The 25,224-nt window shown below is 39.4% G+C and overlaps 1 non-coding gene across 1 annotated transcript; it reads right to left on the bottom strand.

The window, feature by feature from the left end:
• Window positions 1-16,936: 16,936 nt before the first annotated feature.
• On the bottom strand, window positions 16,937-17,043 carry LOC141422828 (U6 spliceosomal RNA). Its single transcript, XR_012447550.1, has one exon. It is a non-coding gene; the product is annotated as a U6 spliceosomal RNA (small nuclear RNA).
• Window positions 17,044-25,224: the final 8,181 nt, after the last annotated feature.

The raw sequence follows: 25,224 nt of genomic DNA, 5'->3' as shown, positions 1-25,224 counted from the left end.
GCACTTGATTGACTCCTCTCCTCAGATATAGATGGGGCATCAACCCACAGCTCTAACCTGTCTCTCTCATCCTTCTCCTTCCCTTGCTTGTCCTGTTGTCCTCTATGATTATGTCCTCAATTTTATTTATAAGAAGAAATGACATTTCAGGTGTCAGAACTGAGTTTCTCAAAGTTGTTCTGATGTCAACCTACATTAGAATTACCTTTCTGACCAAGAAAAGACATCACAGGCAAGGAGGGTTCCCAGCTCTGTCTTATGACTGTGGAAACAGAATTTCTGGAAGTAGAATCTGTATAGGTCCTTGGTACAGCCTGAGGACTAATAGCCAGGAGCCTAGAAGCTGCAGGAAGCTTTTTAGAAATGCAGAAGCATCCTGGTCCTACTGGATTGGCAACTGCATTTTAGTAAGAGCCCCCAAGAATCATGCACATGAATGGTGAAGATAAGCATGTTTAATGCTCACAGGTTTATTAATGGATCTGACTCTAGACTCAAAGCTGGTTTTCCTACCCAGTCCTGGGGTCTTAGTAGCAAGAGATACTTTGGCCAATTGCCCTTAATTTCCTTTTTTTTTTGGCAGTATCTGGGGTTTGAACTCAGGGTTTTGTACTTGCTAAGCAGTGTTCTGCCATTTGAGTCAGGCCTCCAGCCCTTTATGCTTTGTTTATTTTGGAAAGGATCTCATTTTTTTTTGCCCAGACCAGTCTTGACTATAGTCCTCCTATTTTATACTTCCCACCATAGCTAGAATGACAGGGGCACACCACTGCACCCAGCTTATTGGTTGAAATGGGGGGTCTCAAGAACTATTTTGCCCTGGCTGGCCTCAAAAAAAGGAACCTCCCAATCTCAGCCTCCCAAGTGTACAGGTCTGAACCACTGGCACCTGGCATGATTTCCATTTTAGTTCATTGGGATTAAAATATAAAAGACTGCAAAGGAAGGTTACCTAACTCTTAAAACATCACCATCATCTCTCCCTTGCTTCCATCCTGAAATTGCCTTAGGACTTCACATCTCCTGATTTTCAACAAACATTTATTGGAGCACAAATGGAACCTTTGCATGAAACAAGAATCCCAGAATTTATGTTCATTTATGGTCTAGCACCGCCTTTTGGAGGGGGCTGGTATTGTTTCTAGGTACCTCACACATACCTCCTGGTGAAGTGTTTGTACATGTATAAAATATCCATGAGACAGAAACAGAAATGAGCGGCTATCTCCACGGAGAGAGAGTGGGTGGCTGTAGAAAAAGGGGTAAGTGAGAAATCTCCCTGCCCTCCCATTTGTGAACTTTGGGGTGAGAACTTTTATAAAGAAAAACTGACCTTAAAGTAAAAATCAAATCAAAATATTATCCCACCCCTTCATCCTCCATCTCAAAGATGTTTGCCAGTTCCCATTCCGGCTGCATGGTTGAGTGTTTTTGTTGGTAAACCAACTATGCTTATAGCATGTCACTCAGCCCCAATGCAGAGCCAAGTGTTTGTGTGTCGACTCATAGATGCACTCTTGGAGGTGACAAGAGGATTTTGAGGGTGACAAAGGTGGAAAGAAGGAGAAAAAAGAAAGAAAGAATATCTAGCTCAGCACAAGGATTTAACATGGGAAAACTAGAGGCTTCTGGAAAATGGAATTTGTGTGATATGCTTCTCTACTTGCCTCTAGCCCATATTCCTTCCTTCCTTCCTTCCAAAAATCATGGTGTGGCACTAAAAGAAGCCAAAATGTCTAGAGTCACCTGAAACTCATCCTTCTTGGATAGCTTCCCACATGTTGCCCCAAATCACTCTTAGATATTCTGGAATTCACTGAAGTAAACACAAGACGGCTAGTTACCATTTTACAGAGACAATGAATGATGTAAGATGTAAGACAGGAAAAGGGTAAAAATAGTCACTTTCTGGACCTTCTTGGAAGAGGTCCCAAGCTCATGACTTCATTTTGAAATGGCAGGAAAAACAAAACACATTGAAACAGGGCTGCAGCCCCAACTTAAACGGATGCACAGAGAACTGCTGAAGTGTTCAAAATACTGCCAACTGGCACTTACATATGCAAATGACTTACAAATGTGGGGTCCAAATTTGGGGTTATGTGTGCCAGGACAGAGGGGACAAAGAGAGCACGTGTCTATTTCTAGGCTGCACCTTTTTTAGAAGCTTATTTATACATTGTCAGCTTCCCCAAAACCATTAGCTCCCATTTTGAATTAAAAATATATTTCTAATTTCATAGCCTAGCATACATTTTAGAGACAGCTCTGTGTCTCTGCAGGTGGTGTATTGGCATCAAGAATGACAAGGTTGAACAACAGTGATCTCATGGATCTTTTTTTTTTTTAAAGATCATCAAGGTCTGATCTACTGACAAAGTGCTGATACCAAAAAATATCAATGTCAGTAGGATGCAGGGTTTACTGAAGACAGGAGAAAAATGAACTATAGTTTTTTTCTCCTCCAAGAAAATCTATGACAGTGTTTCAAAAGTAAGATATCATCCTCAAAGCATCTTTTCCCTCTTGGCTTTATGTGCAGGAATTCAGCCAGGACTAACTCACAGTGTGCCTCCCTCCCTCCCACATTACCGCCCTTGATGGAGCCGCGCAATAGGACTAGATCTTCCTGGGAGAGCACACAGCACAAAACCCCCTGCTGGCTGGTGCTCACCTGGGTAACAAGGTCCTTCTTAACTGCTGGATCTCCCGTAGTTCTCTGCTCACCTTGCCCTGAACCTGTCTCCCTCTTCCACCTCTCCCAATTCTTGGCTATTTACAAAGTGGTAGGTTTTGTGTCTAGTCTTATAACCTGGCTTTGTGGCCCGCTTCTTAGCTGTACACCTGACCTCTGACCTTCTCCTTACTTTATGTCACACTTCGCAGGTGCCTTGTCCAGCCTGCTAACCCCTTAGCGACTCACTGTATCTTCAACTCGACTATGTTAAGTTCTCACATCAGCGGAGCTGTTTCTGATTCCCTTGGCTGAATTCAACTGGTGGCCCCTACTCTCAGAGGTTAATTCAATCTAGGGTTACTAAGAAGATTGCACTAAAGTAGTACTTCTCTACTAGTTACTACTCTAAAAACCACAAACACTACAGAAACAGAGCAACAAAATCTTCAAATAAATAGGTTTCTAACAAAAACTGAGAAAGAATTAATATGTGTCATCATAGTTGAGCCATGAATAAAAATATTTCATTTGAGAAAAAGAGAAGAAAGGAACTACCATGTCTACCTGCCACAAATCTCCACAGCAGATTGTACATGAGAGGGAGATTCTAGCCACTTCTTCCCAGAAATTCATGATTGTACATGAGAGGGAGATTCTAGCCTCTTCTTCCTTGCCTTCTCACCCCATCCCCTCTCTAATCAAGGAACATGCATGGTCTGGCTTTATAAGCTAAGCTGGCTTGCTGGCATTTCATGGACACCAGCAAAGGAAACAAAACTCCAGAGTCAGAGAAAGATGACTTTCTTACTCACAGCAAAGGCAGTCACCACATCTCCATGTTCTCATGGGTCACCCAGGTCTCCCTTATCCCTTGCAGGCCAGGTATGCTCTCCTTGCCTGTGAGTATCACCGTGGCCAAAACCCAGCTTTCACATATGTCACTTCCCACCTCTTCTAGCTAGGGCTGAGCCTCATGTTGTTACCTGCCTCTTCATTTAGTCTTTGTGATTCTCCTGCTCCAACCAAGGATAGGATTATCAGTGGATCCCTCACAGTTTCTCCAGTTTCCATTGTCTCCTGCTGTGCTTCCAGACCACATCACTTCCCAAGCCAAGCTGATGATGACAGATAGCCAAGCTCAAGTGCACTATCATATGAAAGAACTTTGTAAGCTTTGCAAACTATGAAATACTGGTAACAATTAATCCTTTTATTGTATCAACCACTGTCCAATTCTGTCACTAAAGACCTGGCCTATAAAAAGAAATTTAAGAGGAAATATTTACTTATTAATTAGTGTTAGGAAAGCATCAACCACAAGCTCAAAGTATTAATAAATATGGGTCTTTAGCAATTCTAATTAAGCAATACTTAATGTTACAGATTTCTGTTTATTCTGCCAAGTTTGACATAAGCATTGATTTCTGGCTAACACTACCAATACCCAGTCAGTGTAAACATCAGCCAGGTTTCCTCTCTACCAGGAACATTTTAGGTTGAATTTGATAGTTACAAATCTAGGTGGAAAATAACAGGGAGGCTGAGAAGAGGAAGTAGAGTTGAAAGGAAGAGCAAATTCACAGGCAGGGTATCACAGTGCTACCATCTGAGGCAGCTGTCATAGGCCATAGGCCATGACAGAGCTGTAAAGTCCACAGGGAAATGAGGCTGGTCCCAGTAAGATGGAAGAGTACACAGCTCTCACCTAAAGGAGGCAGCATCTACTGAGCTCCAACCAGAAATGGGCAAGGAGGAATGTGGAGTGGCAAGGTCTTTTAATTTTTCCTGAGAAGTTGGAAATTCATTTTAAAGTATTTCTTTGACATATTATATATACATATACCTGTTGTATTTTAAGGATATTGGCAACAGACTCTGTATTATTAAGACAAACAATATTGGGCCATTAACCCAAAATACACCTCCAAGTTCTGACTTTATGAATATCTTAAGGTTTAAGACACATCTACTTAAAGAAGATATAACAAAAAGACCATTCAGAGGTGGGGAAATGTGAATGAAAGGAATTATCCTTTCTTGAGGACAGATTTGCTAAGCACTGTAAACATTTAAGGGAACAAGTTATTAAGTATTGAGGTAGAAGGTAAATAAAAGAGAAAGGAAAGAAAAAAAAAAACAGAAAAAGAAAAACGAACAAGCCCTGACAGAGAGTTCTGGAAAGGGGCAGCTTGGAAGAGAATGACAGACTTGATTGAGGAACAGAGATTTCTAGGTCAGGAAAAGCAGCAGTCTTCTAATGAAAACCTGAATAGTTTGTTTATTAATTTATTTCCTTCACATGTTTGCTTTTATTTTTAGAATAACTGATATACTTGGAATCCTAATATATCTTCCCCTAGGGAATTAAAGTCTGCAGCTTCCTGTCTTCAAGTCCCTGATTAAATTTAAAAGGAGCTTGTTGTCAAGTCTCGTCTGCATGCATGTGACCCATGTGACCGTGAGTCTTTGCCCCTTGCTCTCTCTCTGCCCGTCACTGTTGCCCTGCATGGCTCTTCCAGCATGAGGCGGGAGGAAACACTTGGTAAAAGCATTCCCAGAATGTTGATGGGACCCTATTCATAGGGGAGGTGGGCATATATCAGCCACAGTTACCCCAACTCTCCATTACAACCCTGCTATTGAGTACCCACTCCCAAGACTGCCTCCTTCGCTGCCAGCCCTTTCATCAGACCAAGGTCTGATTTCATTAGTTTCCCAAGTGTCACAAACAGTTTGAACAACAGAAAGTTATTGCTGTCTTGTCTCAAGGTATTGGCAGGGTTAGCTCCTTCTGAGAGCTCTGAAAAAATCTGTTTCATGCTTTGGTGTTTGTTGGCAGTCACTGGCATTCCTAACCTTGTAGAATTGTCACCCCAGTCTCTGCCTTCATTTTTACATGGCCTTTCACTGACCCAAATTTCCTCTTCATATAAGAACATTAGTCATAATTGAATTAGTATCTATCCTAATGACATTGTCTTAATTAATTAGAGCTACAATGATACTATTTTCATATACGGTCACATTTTGCATAAAGACTGCAGCATTGAATTTTGGGGGCCGCATTCAAACCATAATAGTCACAGAGTCTTTTCGAGCTGCCAGAGACACAATAGAAGCTACAATTCTGAAAAGAATAAAGAGGGTGGGGTCCAATCCTGTTCTGTATTATTCCAGGAGAAAAATACTGGTATCTGGGAGTTAGAAACAATTTGGAAGTTCCCCAGAACCCCTGCATAGTCCAGAAGCATTGAGAAAACACCCAGATGAAGCACCACCTGGCCATGCAATGTGAGAACCATCTCTTTGAAATGCACTGGCCTCCCTCCCCCACGACACCTTCACCTGCCACAGTACCGCATGGATAGATCCTATCCAGAAGACTTGTGAAGGGAACAAGTGCTCCTTTTCTAAGACCTGATATAGCCATTACTCCATTCTACCTCAGGGTTAGCTGCGAAGAGGATAGCCAACAAACTTTGCCTACTCTGAATTCAGCTCTCTAACCTCCAGTTGCTTGACTTAGGAGAATGGACAGGATTTTCCACATCTAGCTGCAAAAGACTTGTCTCTCATCATTCCATATTTATTTGGACCATTTTGAAGTGATTTCTGTTCTCCATCAGATGCTCCCAACTTGTGGGAAGCTATCTGCAACCCCATCTGCATTCTGTGAATTCCTTCTGGAGTGCTAGTCCAGGCAGAGAGGAGGGAGGCACCTGGGTGGGCAGTAAGACAAACAGCCCTGGATGAGCTCCAAGCCCCCTGGTAGTGGCAGTGCTTCCCCTACACTCTCCTGCTTCTAAGCTATCACAATATGCTTCCAAAATCATCCCCAGCCTGTAATAGAACAAACACAGCTCACTACTTTCCCAACAGTCTAGAATCTAGACCTAGTTCATGCAACACAGAGGGTCTGTGGCAGCCAGAAGAACCTAGAGGGATGTCCCTACATTTCACTTGTGCCATTGGCCCACAAACTGTATCTATTAATATTGCATTTGCTACATGCAGTTCTCTTCCTACTTGTCTACAGCTATGCCTGGGGCAGGGAGCATTTGACCTGGAAATCTAGTTCATGGCTTCCCACTCAGTTAATTTTGAATTTGAGAAAATTCAATAGGGAACAGGACCAAAGTTTTTCTTTAGATTGTACCTAAAATGTTAGCAATGCAAACTAATAATGCCAATAAGATTTCCAGAACTCTTAAAACTGTTTGTATTCATTTTCCAAGGTCACCTCACTCTCAGATAAACACTGTGCATGGCACCATTCACCCCCTTTTGAAGATGAGAGAATGAAGGCTAGAAAAGGAATGTTAATTTGATCTTGGTCACACAGCTGCAAGAGAAGAATTAGGAATTGACTTTGCATGTGCCTCCCTTCAAAAATCCTTGCTATTGATGTTTTAAAATGTTGAAGCCAAGCTGCCATAGTGGAGCACATCTGTAATCCTAGCACTCAGGAGGTTGGGATAGGAGGATCATGAGTTTGAGGCCAGGGTGGGCTATCTAGTGAGACCTTGCCTCCAACAACAACAACAAAGTTGTTGAAGTCAAACAATAGCTACATGGACTTCACATTCTCCTCTCTAATGCTGTCTGTATATGCTTGAATTTTTCCATATTAAAAATATTTCAACTTGAAGCATTGCATCCTTGCAATTAACTACTTACTGATAGGAAGTGAAACAAGCAGGTCCTAGTATGCAGCCAAAAGCTGTTTCTTGAGCCTATTGATTCTTCTTGCTCTTGTTTGGACCACTCAATATTTCACCATTACCATTAACCCCCCATGCACACACAGATGCACACATGCAAATCCAAAAAGAAGAAACAATCTATTTATTGTGCAAACTCCCCACTTACCAGCAGGGTGATTTGCATATATTACCCGGGAATAAGTATTTTTCAACAAATAAATAAATGATAAATTAATTAATAGGCACTTCTTGGGATGCATGTCTTACTTTTTTAAACCCTTGAAAGTAGCAAAACTGTCTTATTTTCAAATGTTGTATGGTTTCAGCCTCTCCTATTTTATTATTTATTGTTATGTTTATTATCTTGTGTTATCCATAAATCTTATTTTATATTACTTTATGCATCTTTGACCATCGTATTAATATAAATTAATGATATATTCTCATTTCCCTGCATACATGAATATAAGCTTAATGAGGGAGTGGTTTTTGTCTGCTTTTAACTCATTCATGAATCCCAAGAATCTAAGAGTGGTACCAGGCACACAGAGTAAGTGTTTAATAACAATTTGCTATTTGAATTAATGAGTGAACCAATAACATGTAAACCATATGTACTACCTCATAAAAAGAGGCAAATGCACAGCAATTCTATATCCATCTGAAAAAGCACTCCATGATGCCAGCGGTAACATAATTCAAGTTGTGTTGAAATACTTTGAAATAGTTCTTCAGCTTAAGAGGTTTGCTTTTCTTTACTTATGGTTGCACCTCAGTTATCCAGATATTATTCTCAACCACCTGGAGTTGATTCAGAGTAACATAGCAGTAAAATTGGCATGGGCAATTTCTATGCCAAAGGGTTAATATTAATATTTAATTCATGATAATATTTAACTCATTATATTTTAATTCATAATATTTTAACTTGTAATAATAACTCAAAACTTACATCACATCAAAACCCATACCTACATGTTTATAACAGCCTATGATATTCACCCCAAAGGTGTCTTTCAATGGAGGAATGGATAATCAAATTGTGGCATATCCCCAGCATGAAAAGGAAATGACATCTCAATCTATATAATGATTTGTACAGATCTCAAAGGCATCATGCTATGTGAAAGAAAGCAGTTTCAAAAGGTTGCAAATTGTGTGATCCCATCGATATGGTATTCTAAAAAAAAAAAAGCTATAGTGGTAAAGAACAAATCCAGGGATACCAGGGTTTAGGGTAGAGGGAGGGTGTGACAGAAGGACAGTACAAAGGATAGGTTTTTTTGCAAAGAACTGCACAGTGTCCTGATTGTTTTGATGGTAATTCAACTCTGTACAAGTGCAAAAACTTACAGAATTGTGTATGAAAAAAGTCAATTTAATGTATGTTATTTTAATAAATAAAACATTAGGGAAAAGGTATGGAGAACCTAGAGATATGGCTGTACCAGCCATTGTTGATGGCTGATAGGTTTAATGAGGGAGAGACCACTATCAGCAATCTGGAGCTGAGTAAAGGAATAAATAAGTGAGCATGTCTCCACACCCCTGTTGTCACCCTGTGTCCTAGCACAGCAAAGGCATGTTGCTGATAAGAATGCTAATTTAATAATAAGGGAAGCCATATTTTTCTCAGCCCAGAATTTTTATTTTCTTTAAAAGTATATGAATGCATAATATAGATGTATGTATGCATTTCAGGGTAATGTTGATTAATCTATGAGACTCTAGAGCCAAAACTCTAAGAGGAAATTCACGACAGAAGATCTTTAGACCAAGATATCAAGATACCAAAGCAGTGTGACCAATATCACCCATCTGGGAGAGAGCAAGGTGGCCATGGAACAAAGAGAACTCTAGCTCAGAGGCAAGAGATCCAGGGAACCCAAAGCATCAAGGTGGATTGCCTTAACCCCGTATGATCATGGTTTAAAGCCAGCCCTGATGAACAAGAGGCTGCAAGGAAAGAGGGTATCCCAAGTGAGAGCACATGAAGACAGAGGACTCACATCCATGACCAATGTCAGCCCTGGAACAACTCTTTCCTCTGACTCCCAGCCATCCCAGCCACCGCTTTGCTCTCATCAGTTTGAGAATTGGGCTTTTAAGTAGCAATCTCCTGTCAGACTGGCTTGCAAGTACATGGTGAATTATTTTCTAGACAATTTCTGTGCCAAATGACTAGTATTAATATTTTAACCCCTATTAGGATACACTTCATTTCTTCCTAAACCACTCATAAGGAAAAGCTTAGTTACTGAAAAAGCCAAATAAATGATATGTTACTATCTCTCTCTAATGACTTCTGTAATAGCAGAATAATGAAGTATTATTTAATTTAACACAATCACTGGAACTTCTCTGTGTCGTTGAAAGGAAGAGACACAAGCTAGAAACCTTTTTAAGGTATAATCAGTTTCCTATACATGACATACATAAAAGTGGAATTAATTTAAATGACAAGTTATCCATTGTACATCATGATTATGTCCTAGGATTAGTGATACCATGGAAATCAGTCAACCAAGAATATTTGTATTACAGAGACAGTGAGAATGTAGATCTATATAAAATAACTGTTTAAATAAGATTAGGGTTAAAGCACATTATGAATTTTTATGTTTCATAAGACCGCAAAACTCAGTTAAGTGGGAGAAAAATACAACTAAGTAACATTTAACGGGACAAGAATACTAAGAGTAGACTTTTCATTGATTCAAATGAGCTCTCTGTTTCAACTCCACCATCTGGCATTTTGCATTTGTCTGTCTGCAACCTAATTTCTAAAGGAGTTGACTGATTTTTAACCAAATTCAATACCCTCCCTAACAAAGAGTAATAAGATACAACTTAAATCCCTTTGTAGCTCAGTTCTTTTCTTGTAACAGCTTATAGAACCCTGTGAAACAACCTTATAAAGAAATTGTAGTCATTTGTTTTATAAATAGTTGCTCAATATTAACAAAAGCATGTGTGAAAAAAATATGTACACTACTATGGTTATTTTGCAGACTGGATTACTACTGGATTTATCTGGAATCTGACTTAGGACAAACAGGTACTGTGTCTCAGCAGCCTTTCCCATATGATTGGGGACAAATCTGTTGACACAGAGATCTAACAACTTAAAAACTTCCCAGAGAAATGAAGAGATGTAGTCTTCAGCTGTACAATGGGAGTCCCAAAGACTTAGTGATTTCTCCCTAATGAAATAATCCTTGTCGGGAAAATAATGAAATCCAAAGCAGGAAAGGTGAGCTGCATACACTGAAAAATTCAAGATTCAGGAAGATCAATAAATAAATGAGGGTATAAGTGATTAATCTGCATCAGCAATGAAGCAGTTGATAACAAAAATTTCAGATTCTCCTTAATCAAATTATCAAATGAAATCATTTTCTAGGAGGTCAATTAGTTAGGATGGAACCTTCATGTTGTCTGGCAGGAACACTGGGTGGAAGTGGAGCTTGTGTTCTTTGTGAAATGAAGAATAGTTACAATCTTCAGGTTCTGGGTCAAAGCAGAGGGAAAAATTATTCATCAAAACATGTATTCAAATGGATGTAAATTCTAGAGATTGTAGGCTACAAATTGTAGAGCTCAAAATGTCAAGAGGAAGGAAATGTTAAGACAAGAGAAGAAAATTGTCGATTGTTAGATACTATAAACTGTGGGGTGGTCAGGTTAATTAGGGATTCCGCAAAATTTTCTGGGCTATTTTGAAAGTGTGAGAATGTGTCATGGTATGCCAGCTTGATCTTTTAAACTGAGTCCTAGAAATAGAAGAGTAAACCCAGTCAACACATATGAATTAAATAAAACACTCAGAAGTGAAGCGATGTCCTAAAATGCAATTTGAAGTATTGGTTTCAATTGGGTGGGATGGAGGCCAGCCACAGAAGTTGGCCAGCGGTCCATACACAATGGGAAGGTAACCCTCCAGTTGTGAGGAAGTGGGGAACAAGAAGAAGAGGGTTAGCCCTATGTATACTAAAAGATTCGCTAGTTGCTTCAAAAGGTTCTGAAAAGATGCATATGCAAAATGATTAATCCTAAAATGGAAACACAAAGCTATTATTCATTTTTTAGGGATATCAGCAAATTGACACGTTTTCTTTCCTGGACAGGGTTATGGAAGAGATGCAAATTCTATACCTCAGTTTAAACCATCCTTAGCCACATCACCCCAATTCTGTGTTTTTAGAAGAGTTCTTATCTCCTGTACTATAATTTGTATGTTGAACCATGCCAGTTTACCTTTAATATTATTGTATCAGATTTTTAAGTGCTCTTTCATATATGGGGCATTGGACAGCACTTGTATATAGACTGTAGTTCTACTTAAATGAATGGAGAGCAGAGGTTTTAAGACATGGACTGTGCATAGTAACAATACAAGTACCTCTCAGACCCAGCAGAGCCCAGGACCCTTCCCCCAATTTTCTTCTTATTGTATTATCTCTTTTATTATGCCATGTAATATATTTGATTTCTTTTTAAATTTTAGATAGTAGTAAAAATCATAATCTGCTTGGCCCTTTTCCTCTTTCATGTTGACAAGTCATTCATAGATATTTCAAAAGAATACTGCATGGATAAATAGGCAGGATGGGAAATATATTCTTCTTTTAGAATGGGGGGGGGACTGTCTGTTTATAACCACAGTTCTGAGAGAGGAAGCAGACTGAAGAAGTATCTAATGCCTTCCTAAGCACCATTGGACTCTTTTCTGAAGGGCAAATACCTTCCAGGGATATGGAAAATCCTATGGGGCCCTTCAGGGCCAAAGGAGCAAAAAAGGAGGGGAGAGCTTAAAAGAGCATTTGGAACAATCCTCCTCTCTTCAATAAAATCACCAGGACATAAATGGGTCTTTGGATCAAACTTCAAAAATGGAGCATTCAGCAATGTCTCTGATCTTTGTAACATGTTTTAGTTTTCAGCTGTCACTCAGTGTTCAGCTGCTGAGGTCTCCAAATGTGATTGGTTCTTTGCCAGAAAATAACTGTGCAGGTCCATTCGTAGTTTCCAAGTGATCGCTCGTTCACAGGAGGGGCATGTTGTTTCTAAATAAAGCCTCCATCTTATTAAATTCCTCAGCCTATGGCCATTTTCCTGGACAAAAAAAAAAAATTTAGAGCTTTAGAATCCTGCTTCCTAGAAAAAAATAATCCCTAACTCCTCTCCTAACTATCTGTGGTTCTGTGTCCATGTTTTCTGGTTAGACCAGGAAGGGGAGCTGAAAGCCTCAGATCAGGCTGCTGTCTATAACAACATTGAGAAGCTTTTTGCTTTGATTTCCTTTTGAAACCAGCTCCATTAAACTTTCCAAGGACAGGCTTGTCTATATTCCCAGAGTTAAAGAACATGTTATTTTATCCCATTTAAACAAGAATCCCATAAAAGCCAATATGGAAATATGCTGTCCAAATGGCTTACTGACCTCAGTGACCTTGGGATTGCCTATGTGTTCCAGGAAGCAATTAAATGCTGAGTAAAGTATTAAATGGATAAGATTGGAGGGATAATGACATTTTCTACCACACTCTAAATTATCTGTTATACAAACAAGAGATATACTATTTTTTTTTAAAAAGTGTTTTGTAAAGTACAGCTCCTCCTTGAAGGGATTAAGTCATTTTTACTCATTAATAACTGGATGTGAATTAATTGAGGACAGTGGAGAAAAGTGGACTCAGGAAATAAAAGAAGTAAGAGACATCCACAGGGCATTGCCTTGGCAATTGTGGGGTTGAGATCTCCTCAAAGACACATTCAAGTGGTATTCAACATGGGTAATGATGAGAGGTGCCCATAAATAGAGAAGCACCAATGAAGAGAAATAACAGAAAATTTGCCTAATGCCCAAATTTAGGTCACTTGTGAACAAAACCATTGGAATCATTTCCTTAACTACCAGGAAACCTGCATACAGCTACAATTTCAATGATGATAACTGCTGAGATTAGAAGGGACCAAAGATCTTAGGCTACATTTGTGGGTTAATGTGCAAATACTTCAGTGTCATGCAATTCTAAAAGTAAGTCACAGAGGCCCAAAAGGCAATTTTGAGTAGCCTGTCAGTTGCCTAGGCAGTGCTAGGCTCGAGTTTCTCCCAACCCAGGAAAGCACACTGATGTTTAGCCAAATTATAAGCATGTATACTTTATGATCTTATCCACCTCATGAAAAAAACCTTACAGAATTTGTGGAAGACAGACAGAAGAATTACTGGTGATATCTTCTCTTCTTCACAAATCCATATTAATCTCCAATTCTATTTTCTTTGGGATGGATTTCCTAAGTCAAGGGTAATGAATGCAATTAAGGAAGGATTCCAAGTTCTAAAGCATCCAAGAGACAAAAAATCCAAAGAGTCATTTGTTGATTATGTATTTTCTAGTTCAATCTTTCTCACATCTCCTCCTAGTTCCCTGCTGCTTTAGTGTGGTTATCAAAAGCAGAGTTTGCAGGATTCAAGCTCAGCCAAAGCAAACAGACCAAAAATTTGGGAAATGATTTATCTTAATCCAAGGGTGGTAATCCAATTTATCTGACTGGAATGCTTTAATTTTCATCAGCTAAACCAGCAGCGTTTGGGTTTGGCAAAATGATGTCTAGTGAAAGAAATCCCTGCAGCGTTGGCCACTTGTGAACAGAATGATTTTCATCTTCCAAATACACATGTTGTTCTACTTTTTCATGTTTCCGGCTAGTGAGCACAGTGGGTGAAAAAGTTCAAGTCACCTGGGAGGGTCGTCTTTCTGTGATGTTCTACATCCCCAGCCTGATCAGTCACTTCATAAATGTAGCCACTGATGACAAGGGACCAAGGGATAGCAGATGAACTGGTGCATGTCTATCTTCACAAGTAGAAAACTCCCAGGATGGAATGCAATCCTTTTTTTTTTTACAAAGATAGTATAACATTTGAAGAGATCAGAGATCACTTGATCCATTTCCTTGATGTTAAGCAAAACTGAACCAAATCTATTTCTCATCCATATTACAGAAAGCATGGAAGTTGTGTGCTGTAGTTGCAGGAACCCTTATTTAAAGCTCCTTCCATGGCTTTGAAAAGTAGCAACAGAAATACAGTAACATCACATGGGGCAAAATAGTGCTAATTTAGGGATCTATAGACCTGGGTTCTTGTACTACTCTGTCCTTAATTAGTCATGATTTCCATGATTAAGCCCTCTTATCCCCCTCAGTCTCCAGCTATGAAATAAAATTCTTCAAGTACTAACTTTTTTGTGTCCAATGTTATACTACTAGATTTCTGTTAGTATTGTGCCTAGGAAGTCATTCTCGATTTTGTTCAAATTAATTGTTATGCTAGTCAAAAGTGTGATGTCAAAGTCACTGCCAGAGCAGTAGTGAATTAATTTGGCTTGATTATTTCTTCTCTATACACTTTAGCTCATTGGTCAAACCAGTCCACTTCCTGTCTTAGTCAATAAAGTTTTATTGGAACACAGCCATGCTCATTCTTTATGGATTGTCTATGGCCGCATTCCCACCACAACAGCAGAGTTGAGTGGTTGCGACAGAGACTGTATGGCCTGCAAAGCCAAAAATATTTACCATCTGGTCCTTTGCAGAAAAAGTTTCCTGGCCCCATTCTATACTTTTAAATCTATGTTCACAGTCTTTCTATTGCAGTACATGCTAGCTTCTTATTTTTCTTTGGACTTTAGGCTTCTCAGCTAACCCAAATCTTTGACCTTACCAATGTCTCCAAGTATTATCAGAGGGAGAAAGTTCTCCCTGTCTTCCTGTTCACTCTAGGGTCATGGTTCACACAATCCTTTTTCAACCTACATTCATTTGCTAATTTAGTATCAGCCAACACTCTTCTTTTTATAAAGCTTTTAAAGCTCTCTAGGAAAACTGACCATGACAAATTATTTCAGTTATAATGACTCATAGTTAATGTGCCCACAGTCTGTGCAGCATTGTTCTGAGCTCTTGAGGCATTCTTGGTGATATATTGAAAATTTTCCAGGGTCAGAGACTAGGTCTTTTGTTTGTTACACTATAAATACAGAACAATCCAGAGCCACCAGTGTTTACAATGCTATGAAAATGAGTTTTGCTTGCTGTTGTGAACAATTCTTCACAAATTCTCTTACTGCCCCCCAAACTTAGCCTATCCTAAAGCATTTCTATTTCTAAGCAATCACAGTCATAACACATGTTTGAATTTGTCACCTCAAAAATTCTCTATAGGAGACATAAGCTTCTTTTACAGAACTTTATAGAATAAAGGTTTTATTCAATAGTATGAAAGTCTTTTCCCCAGTTGACAAGTATAAAAACTTAAGTTGGGAGCTGGTCTGTCGTCTTCACTAGGAAATTTGGTAACCTTTTCCATCAGATATAATTTGATTTAAAAAAAAGACTGAAAACAGCTTTAAACTTGATAAAAAAAAAATAAGGCAGCCAAAATTTGCTTAAAACATTGTAGAGGAACACCAATGTGGGTTAGAAAGTCATCTGACTTCACATAGTTGATCATTGTTTGCCTAGGCTGAATATTAATACCAATGATATATATGAAAAGCTTATTTATTTCTCCAACATGGTTGAATTTTGTCTGTATAAAATTAGCTTTAGTGGCAATACATGGGCACACATAAGTTGCATTTCAATCGTAGAGATAGTCTTCAAAAGCACCTACTTGTTCTCACCTGATTAGAGAAACTCATGCTGTCTTTGACCGCAGGAGATTATAATTATCTTCAGGAGCATAACTGTTCTATGTGAAAATTGATCCTGTAACTTCAGTCCCTGTCATTGAAGGAACTAAACAGATTGTAGGACCAAATCAGCTCCCCAATTTAATGATCAAAGATAAGACATTACCTAGTATTACCTAGTAGAAGAATAATAGCCACTCTATAGGAGACATAAGATACATTTAAAAAACTCTGAGTGAGAGCTGGGCATGGTGGCTTATGCCTGTAGCTCAAGCTACATGGGAGGCAGATAGAATGATCACAGTTTGAGACCAGCCCATGCAAAAAAAAAAAAAAAAAGGAGGCACTAACTAAAAAAAAAAAATGACTGGAGGCATGGCCAAAGGCTTGCTAGGCAAGTGTGAGTTCCTAAGTTCAAACCCCAGTACTGCCAAAAAAAAACTTGAGTGAGCGGGGTGGGGGGGCAAAAAGAATAGGGGCTGGAGTAACATCACAGGCTCCTCTATTTATGAGATGTTTTTGCTGTATCTTATCCAACAGAGGAATTACTATACAGGTTTGGTTGTAAACAATTGGAGAAAATTCAGTCACACTGCAGGTCTCCCCTCTGTGGAGTATATTAACCACTGAGCCTCCAAATGCAATATGGGAAGTATAGTAGAAGTTTTGAGGGTTTTTTTCTTCCTTGGTTCAAGTTCTGTCATTTATGAGGCACACACAAAAATACCTCTCAATATTTATTTAACCCCTGCTCATGACTTATAAACAAGGGTTCTAGTAAACTCTGACTTTATATATAGCATAGCTATTCACAATGTACTTTTTCAGTTTCTTTTTTTCTCTTCCTTTTTTTAAAAAAATAGCAACGCTTCACAAATTTGCATGTCATCCTTGCTCAGGAGCCATGTTGATCTTCTCTGTATTCTTCCAATTTTAGAGTCGTATACTACTGAAGTGAACACTACTTTTTCAGTTTCTACTCTAAGTCAGGATCCATGGTAGGTATCAAAGCTCTGAAGAGCAATTTAGCACAATGTGACTTCCAACTGTTCATAGCTAATGGTAGAGAAGTTAAATAGATAACTGCAACCAATAGACGTTTGTGCAAAGTGCCATGGGGGCACAAGAGCAAAATGAGTTCCAAGAAGATGTCATAGATAAGCTGCATATTGAAAGATAATTAGGAGTTTGTTGGGTAGAAAATGCAGGGAAAGGCATTTCTGGACATAAGGAACAGCACATGCAAAGACTTAAACATATAAGTGCTGGCAACATGATCAAGGAAAGGTCAGCAAGTAGAAGCTACCTGAGCAAGGGTATATATATATATATATATATATATGACTGGGAAGATTAGAAGCTAAGGCAGATCTCAGTTAAATTGGGGTCAATTGGAAAAAATGAAAATCTTTGTGCTTTCCAAAAAAAAGTTTTAACTCAATCCACCAAACAATAAAGGTCTTTACCAAGGATGTATGTTGAATAAATTTCCATTTTAGAAAACATTTTCAGGGTAAGTATGGAATATAATGGGAAGGTTAATACCTGGAGACTGACTCCAATGAGAAAACAGACAAGGACACATGTCAATGGATGGGCACCAAACTAATAATGAAAGCTGAAAGAAAGGGAAAGGCTCAAGAGATATTTAGATCGTAGGATCAACTAGAGTTGGGGGGACACTGGATGCTGAGTGAGGAGATTGGGATGGGAGACTAGGTGGTGGCTGAGGATGACTTTGTTTCCAGCTGGGACTACTAAGTCATACTCTTTAATAAATGTAGACAATGTAGAGAAGAGTAAGGAAAATGCGAATTTGAGATTCTTTGAGTGAGTGATCACTGAGGAAGGCCAAGTTAGAGATGTTTTGAGTGAATTGGAAATTAAAGTCTATAGTCAGCTTACAGAAGAGAGCTGGCATCATTTGATGGTGGCTGAAGCTATTGGAGTGAATGAGATCCTCAAGAAGCATATCTAGAGAAAGAATGAGAACAATAAGCAAAAATTGCACATAGCTCATGAGGATTAAATGCTGAGGAACAGACTGAAATATATACAAAGAGGGAAAAAAACACAGAAAATGAGAGGAAAGACACCAGGACGATGGTAGTGTGTACTGAGGTCAAAGAGGAGAGTTTTAGGATGATGATATCATCCTTGAACTATAAATGATACCTATGGTTTAAGTGGGACAGTTACTGAGAAGTCACTGGTACTCCACCCTAAAAATTCAGAGCAAATGGTAGTGATAGAGAACTGGGGTGGGGATTTAGGGAGATGGAGTAAAAGCCAAATTACAGTAAGTTGAAGAATATAGAAAATAGAGACAGGGGGTCTAAATGTCCTTATATGATTTCCAAGAAACATGTTCAGAGCCATGAATTCAAATACCCAGAATATTACCAAGGGTAAAGTAATAGGAACTGAGTAAAAAGGAAAAGACTACATACAGCTGAGAGCTGGAAAGCAACTTTTGTGAGCCCAATGGCCAGATATTATGTGCCCTTTGCAAAGCCAGCCTCATGGACATGCAACTAGCACAGTCATTCAGGACACCATTCTGGGATGATGTTCTACTGTTGGTTGCCATCTTGAAAATATTAATAAGTTTTGAAAAAGCATGGACGTTTTTCTTTACAGTGGGCTCCCCAAAATATGTGGCCAGACCTGGGCCTTTGTATCTCCTATTTGTCCTAAAGCAAAACTAATTGGTAAATGTTATAGGTGATCTGCTAACCTATGAATACGAATGTGTTAAAAAAAATTGACATTGTTAACCTGGTCATGTTGGTTATGCTGCTTTGTAATCCTAGCACTCTGTAGAGTGAAGCAGAAGGATCACAAGTTCAAGGCTAGACTGGGATGGATACATAATGAGACACTGTCTCATTAAAAAGAAAAAATTGAATTTGCTGCCTTTTGTTTTATTACCCTAAGAATATCTGGGTCCAACTTTTGCATTAATTGCAATAGTGACATAATGGATAGCAAGTCTTGACCAATTATTATGGGCAAGACATTGTTCATATACTTTACATCCATTATTTTCTTATTGGTTCCCACAATCCTAGGGGTAGGCATTAACATCACCTATAACTCAGGTATTATAGTTGTAATGATTACCATTTGACAATAACACCACGCCTTCAGGATGAGCCAGTGGAAGAAGAGCACAGTTAAACAAGTGACACAAGGTCACAGAACTGTAAGGGTTGAAACCATGACTCAAAGTTAGACATTCAACCTTCTTCATTCCCTAGTCTTAGAAATCTCTCTTACTTTTATCCCTGTCTACCACACAAAACATGCTCGGCAGGGAGCTTCTGCAACACTGCAGGAGGAAAGTATCCTTCTCCACATTACCCATCCAATGCATCTTGGCTGGAGTTGGGATCTGTAACCCATTTCTGTGTCATGGATCAATGTCCTCATCTCCTCCACATGGGAAATACGAAGACCTTTGTGACTGGGGGTGGAAGTGGCATGGTCCCCACCCAATGATCTTTGTTCCTTCTTCTTCCCCCTCTCCATTGCCCACACATTTTGGTGTCCCCAGAACTTTTAGTTCTCTTCCAGAAGGGTTGAAGTTTGGATATAGCCCATTCCTCACACATCTCATTGAACATTTGCTCAGTGTTCACATAGAGTACAACAGGCTTCTCTTTCCCAACTTTGCCATTTCCTCTGAAGCTGAAGTAAAGAAAATCTCCGGTAAGATTTACAGAATAAGGTCTGTTAAGAGAGAGTGTATCAAAATCCTTTGAAAAAACTCACTGCAGTTAAAGGAATAAATGGAAGAATGGACTTTAAACTTTGCCAATCGCTGAATACTTTTGTGGAAATGAATCTTTGACAAAACCCAGATAAATAAAATGATAATATGTTAGTAATAGGAATTCATGACTTCAGAGCTTTATACCTATAACATTTGCATATTATAAAGTCAGGCAAATGGGCAATGAGAGGATTTCTAGAACCACAAATGTTTTTGCTGTTTCAATGAAGTTTGTAGATGGCAACTTAAGACTTATTTCTGCATCAGCCACCATGTGATTCTAATAAAGTATTTTTTAAAGTTTGAGCAACACCTTGACTTTTAAAATATAAACTTGAACTATAACAAAAAGATCCCAAGTCCATGCTGAGGAAAAAATGACAACAGTTCCATGTTTGCAGCTGCCTCTCCCCGGAAGGTAAAAGAACCAAAATGTATTGGACTTGACAAAGTGTTAGGTAAAGAAAGCCATGAGTATTAGAGTTGAAGCTCTAGTGATTAGTACGGATGTACAGGATAATAAGCACAGTGGGGTGTCCCTCAAGGTACTTTCGACTCCGACTGTGTTTATTATCCAGTATCAGTATGGAAATATATGCCTGACTACATTTATGGTGCCATTTAGAACTTTAAAATAGGCTCTTATGCTCAGAAAGAGGTTACTAAATTACTCACCCTGTAAGGTTTTCTTTGATTAGCATAATTCCACCCATTACACACCTTATCAAGAATATGTTTGCATTGTTGGGCACATGCTCAGAAGAGACATTCAGGGATGTGTTTTCATGGCATTGTGTCAATCCATGAAAGATACCGCCACCTTTCACTGACTTTAAAATAAAGTCTCCTTGTATAAATTGTAAAGAAAACTTCTTTTCCCCATTGATGAGCACAGCGAATGAGGATCTGAACATTCTTCCAAAAACTTTTCCTCTTGTCATTTCCTTTGATTTCAACTTTTCACTTTTCAAAGGGACAGTGTTGTAAGTATCAATGGCAAGAGCCCTCATGTAGTTTCGTGTAGAATTCAGGGTTCCTTCATACACGGCAAGAAGGCCACGTAGAGAAGCAAACGTGAGTTTAATTAGAAGTGGGACTACTAGGTGGAGTCCAAGGTGGTCCTGTGGCTTAATAGCATGGTGCCCCTTCCACCAGAGTCTGGTCTCTGTTTCACAGGCATTCCTTAAGCACACAGGAAAGTTCCTGAACACACACTAGATGGCAGCATGGTATACTGGTCATATGGGAAGAGTCAGGCCTAGCAGCCAGAGCCCACAAGTCCAGAGAGTACACACACACCCTTCCTTTAGTAGGGTCCCTGCTTGTCGGGTATCATATGCAACTCTACTTTATCTGGTGCAGGTCTCAGTGGAAAATTCCCCCAGATCCCAGAGGTCCTCTGCACTGCATGCTGGGTTTCTTCCATGCAGGACTTTTCTTTTGGGCAGCTCTGTTCCTCCTCTCAGCATGGATGTCTGTGGTTTTGCAAGGTGAAGGAGGACTGAGTTGCTTCAATATCTACTCTGTGAGAATCAAAGAGGTCCTTCTGGTTCAGCCCTCACGATCTGCACTCTGCATGTTCAAATCCAAGGGCTCTTCTCCAAGAACTGGTATTTCACTAAAAATGCTTCCCACTCATACCCTGGTTCCACATTCCTATCTCCAAAGGAAAGTGGAACAGAAATGCAACCTGCAGTCAGAAAGGGAGTGCACTTGACAATTTCAAGAGCATATGAAGAAGAATCTGTGTGTAACATTTTAGAGCTGAACAAGATCCTAAATTCATCAAAGGCAGTCAAGTTCATTTGACTGATAAGGAGTCTTAGACCCAGAAACTTTGACTTGCCTAAGGCCACACAACTCCTTAGAAACCAAGCCAGGACTGGAAAACTGGTTCCCTTATACCCTGTCAGGCTTTTTCCATTGCTCCATGTGTGATTTATAGAAAGCCATAAATACACAGCAGATGATTGCTCCGTGCACTTGGAGCTGAGCTGAGCAGGCCACCCCACCCCCAACAGCTGGGCCTCAGTTCAGCCTGGTTTGGACACCCCCTCCATCTCCTGTCTCTGTGCGGGGTCCTCCTTCTCCATGGGCAGGAAGGAGGAGGGACAACAAGAAACAAGAGAATCGATATTCACTGGGAAATTGGATGACAGATACAGAAGTACTGAAATATTGCAGTCCTTGCTTTGGCATTTCCTCTTGACCAGAGAAGGAAATACCAGAAATCTCATAAGCAAACCCATTTGGGCAATTTTTTTTAACTCAGTATGCATATAGTTCACATTTTTCTCAAAACCTTTGAGTACTAATTCAAACCGTCCAGCCTCCAAGCCCCCTGGGGGTTCACCTATCACTACATATTGTTGATTTGCAAAACACACAGATTCTTTTCCTCAAACAGGCACTGCTTTCATGGCTTTCTTCAGATGCTGAGTCTTTTCCCAATTAAGGCATGGACCGACTTCTCTCTGGTTAGGATTACAAACAAACACCACCACCCTTCTGCCCGCTCCAGCCACCCCTCCCTTCACTTTGACACATGGTTCTTTTGATCTCAACCCCAGACCATCACACAGGCTCCTAATTATTCACGAGCCATAAATCATGGCAGTAATGTGGTCCTAGGGAAAGGAATATTGTAGGGCCATCAGAGCCTGGAAAACTGGGTGTGTTCAGTGTTTCCAAAAGCAAAGCAGGAGAGGGAAGGAAGGCAGGAAGAGTAAAGATGTTTTAAATGTTTGTAGAAATAGTTGCTTTGATGTTGAACCCTCTCCTAGAGGAAGTCAAGAGTCTGAAAACTAAGTCTGTATTTTTTCATATTTGGAGAGGTAATGAAATCCACAAGCCCCTGCTAGAAGCAGGTGTAAGCAGGGCCTACTCTGTTGAATACAGAGAGCATTTCCAAGCCCACAGAGCAAGCAGCATAAACATGCTTCTCACTATCAGCCTCTTAATTTTAGTAATTTAATTTTAGGGACTCAATTTGCATTGGAAATCTTCTTAACTCCTCCATGACCTTATTGAAAGGTAGTTAATCTGCTTAGATCTGGCATTTTCACTAGGCAACTCTCTGGGAATCCCAAATTATTTTTTAAATTTGGCCAAGGCCAAAACATACTATTGAGTCTATGGAAATCCCAACAATTTCAGGAAGACCAGCAAGTGTTAGTCTAACCTGTGACTTGGTCACCTGAATTCAACATCATCTTTCTAATGTAGTTTTTGTGCTTAACTGAGTAGGAAATTATTCTGTTTTTTCATTTTGGAGTGAGAAATGCTGGGAATAACTTATGGGAATACTTCTATTAAAAAATTCTTCACCCAATACAAAATTTGACAGATTTTTTTATGTGATTTTGTTGTTATCTACTCTCATTAGCCATAATATATTATAAGCAAAACAGCAACGGAACAAAATTGTGAGGTTTGCTTATATTCAACAAATACTTACTGAAGTAAGTAACTTCACAAGTAAGCTTGTGAAGTAAGCTTGTGCCTAGATCCCATCCAGAGATCTTTATTAAATCCTTAGGGGTCCAGCTCAGGTGTTCATAAACTTTTAAAGCCTCCCAGAGTAGTGTAACCAGGTAGCCAGGGTAGGAACCACTGATCCAGATGATGTCTAAACTCTAACCTTCTAGAGTATATCAGTAATTATGATTCAAACATGATGAGTCAACAGGACCAGGTCTTTAAGTTCAAAGGCATTCTGGCCATAGGTAAATAAGCCAGCAGTGAGAAGTATTTGCATCATTTGCTCAAGACCCTGAACAAAAACTGTATTCCGATACCTTATAAAAGGGATGTGATTGTTTTCAGCTTGCCTCTTCAGAATCCTGTCCTCTTTCTATCCTTCCTCTTTCTTCTGCAGTCCTACTTCTACACTACACCTACCTGGAGATCTACATTTACAATAAAGTACAAATGGCTGATGTTGGTGACTTGTGTCTATTTAGGTTGGCTGAGGGAAGAAGAGAGAAAATCACACTGTTTGAAAGAAAGCAAGAACTTAGGAAATCCAAATGCCTATTGTGAAGATAGATCTGGAGGGCAGACAATGGGGATATGAGGTCTCCTAAACATTGGAGAGGTCATAACCTTGGAAGGACCCACTTTTCCTGCATGATTGGCTGCAGCCAATCATGGCCAGAGAGTATCTTGGTCCAACAGTGCCAGAAATTTTGATCTTCAAGAAAATAAGAAATCTATCATTGACTTGAAAACACTGGAAACCAATTTTTAAAATGAATATAAAACACTGTGTAGTCCAAAGGAAACACTTCTGCAGGCCAGATCCTGCCAGTTTGCAATCCCTTCTTCAAAGGTTAAAAACTGTGAGAGTAGAATTACTGGCCAAACTTATGGGTGGAAGAAATGTTTTGTTTGTTTTGGTTTGGTGGGTGGGAAGGGGGTTGATAATAAAACAGCCTGGGCTCTCCCAGTACAAGCTTGTTGGGAGAAGGGAAAGTGATAGTTCTTGGCTGGTGTGATGGAGACTGTGAACACTGCTACAGAGGCAGAGATTTCCTTGGTGGTAGCAACTAGGAAGTGCACACACAGTGCCCAAGCTGTAATTAATGGTAAATCCAGCCCATTGGCAAGTAGGAGTTTGTTAGTCAAAGGTCCTGGAGAGCAAGGGATAGGCAACCTGGAGTTTGATGATTCTGAGATTATGAGTCCTCTTAAAACAGGATGCCTTCCAGTGAATAATAGCATGGTAGAAAATTCTAGCAATGCAGGCAAAGAGGGAAAAAGAGAAGGAAAATTATCTTAGGCTCAGATAGATGAGATAAGATTCAAGGAAGGGCTCAAATCTTGGAATGGAAGATTAGAAATTATATCATGTGGACAAGAGCAATATGGTAGTGCTAACACAAAAAGAAGAAGAATTCAATTTTAAGTTTCACCTATGGCAACAAAGTTAACTGGGCCCTGCCTAACCAAAAATCAGATCTATTGGAAACAATTCTTAATGCCAAACCCTACCAGTAGGGAAGAACTCAAACTAAGTTCTTCCTGGCCAAGAATAATTCCACATGTGGGTAGATCTTGGTGTACAGGCACAGCTCACTGATAATGAACTGGGCCAAAACATGAGCAAATAAAACAAACCCACATGGATATTTGATCTTAGAATAACAGAAAGGTAAACTTTAGACAATTCTAGAAGCACAGAAGGGAAGTACACAGTCATCTTTGAGGTAGATTGGTTATCCTTTCCAAAAGTGAAAGGAAGCAAAAATGGATGATTAACCTTCAAAGAGCCTGACATACTATCATCAGAGGAATTTACCCAGTTTTCTTAGAGTTATCAAAAATTCCCATTCACCAAATGAATGCCACCCTCATTTTCATTCCTGT

This window comes from Castor canadensis, chromosome 4 (assembly GCF_047511655.1).
Source record: "Castor canadensis chromosome 4, mCasCan1.hap1v2, whole genome shotgun sequence".
NCBI lineage: Eukaryota > Metazoa > Chordata > Mammalia > Rodentia > Castoridae > Castor > Castor canadensis.
Note: the sequence above shows the minus strand (reverse complement) of the source record. Positions and strands in the feature narration are given on the sequence as shown.